We start from the raw sequence: 1,982 nt of genomic DNA on the forward strand, positions 1-1,982 counted from the left end.
CTTTTATTAACTCATAATTACTTGTGATCTGGTTTGTTGAAGCAGTAAGTCAGACAGCACTTGCCACAGTAGTGTCTGTCAAAGTGGCTTGGTGATATGACTCTCTGATAATATCCCCAGTAAGTTGAAGTGTTATTACTAAGTCTAAAGTCTTAGACCCACAGAAATTCTGTGAAAATAAAAGGGATAATTTTAAACGTTATCATTTTTAGCTTATTCTTTTCTTTATTTTGTTTTTAAATTTTATTTTTTATAAAAATTTCTTCTGAAGCTCTAAATGCCTTGAAAAATGCTCACCTGCCCTCTCTCAGTTTACAGAACTTCAACAATGCAAAATTTAACTAAAGAAGATGTGGGCCCATTGATGTGTGGGATGGCTTGAGTTTCTTGCTTCCTCAACCTTGAGACTCTGTGCCAGGTCTGAGGAGGAAACAGTGGTCTGGACACACAATGGAGTGGGCCTCTGTTTCTGGAACCAAACTCACCATAATTGAAAACATTTTAGTCCTTGAATGTAGTTTTCTGGTTACAAAATTACAGAGTTCCCCGTTTCAAAGGGAATTTGTAAAAGTTCAAATTTAAAGTTCATAACACACAACAAGCAGCCAAATAATTAACTAAACTATGTGTTGGTGTTGTTGTTGTTAGGTGCTGTCGAGTCATAGATGACCCTATGAATGAAAGGCCTGAGCCCTGTTCATAAAATTTCCAGAGGCATGTCATTTCAGAAGTGGATGCCACTCCTGCTTCCAAGGTGCTTTTGTTTTTTGTTGTTTGTTGTTGTTGTTTAACTATGTAAAAAAAAAATGGAGAGCATAAATCCTTAGAGCTGCTCTGATGTTTTAACTTCTTACTTTCATATTTAATCCTCAGGATACTTTAAAGTTAAATCCTGATCACTAGCCATGTGTCATATCTTTGGAAGCATTGTATGTGTATTGCCCAGTAATAATGTCTACATACATATCTCCCTAAGTAATTATATACTTCTGTTATTATTGTTGTTGATGGCTGTCAAGCTGAGGTTAACTCAGAGTTACTCTATGAACAAAAGACCTGCTGTCTTCCCGTAGCTATCATTTCTCCAAGTTCATAGAGTTTCCAGAGGCATGTGGATTAGGAAGTGGATGCCATTCATGGTTCCAAACCTGTTTTACATCTGGAAGCTCCACCAAGCACTGTCCATAATGGGAAACCATTATGGTATTTGATATCCCCATGGCACAAGATTAAGCATCACAGCAAACTCAGGTTACTTCAAACAGCACATTGACAAAGTATGATGTGCAAAGTAGAAGAATGTTCCTCCAGATACAACAACACAAGTCTCATTTAGCAGTGGTTAAGTTTTGTTGAGTAGAATATGACTCAAAGTAAGCTTTGCACAAAAGACCTGAACGCTGTTCTATAATTAACATCATTTCTGTACATTTATACTTCTTAAAGGTCACATATTCTTTTCCCTTTTGCTCATGTATTGTAAGGTTAATCTTCAATATCCTGATTCTTGAATCTTTTTGCTTGGTCTATGTTTAATGTCCTTTGTAAAGTGTGATATCCGCAATAAGATCAATGTGTGACCTAGCTTGTGAACCTACAGACTCTCTCATAACCTTTTAAAAACCTATTTCTACCCTGATGGCAAAGTCTATAGTTGTTAACCCAAAGTCCACACATCCCTAGTGGTTAGAATTCACAATTGACTGCACAGGAAATGGGCAGGCTCCTCCAATTATGATTTGCAGCCTTGGGAACCCAATGGAGGCTTAGAACAGACTCCACATTAATAAGTGAATGAATAAAACCAAAAATCACATTTCTTGCTGTAATCTAATCACATTTGTAGATAAAGGTAAACAAGCCAATTGCAAAAAGGGCACAGAATATGAACAGACACTTCACCAATGAAGACATACATAAGATGAATGAACAAACACATGAAGAAATGTTCAAAATGTTCTTTCTCTCTCTCTCTCTCTCTC

This window comes from Elephantulus edwardii, unplaced genomic scaffold, assembly GCF_000299155.1.
Source record: "Elephantulus edwardii isolate Elephantulus edwardi_28Jun2011 unplaced genomic scaffold, EleEdw1.0 scaffold00003, whole genome shotgun sequence".
In the NCBI taxonomy this organism is placed as follows: domain Eukaryota; kingdom Metazoa; phylum Chordata; class Mammalia; order Macroscelidea; family Macroscelididae; genus Elephantulus; species Elephantulus edwardii.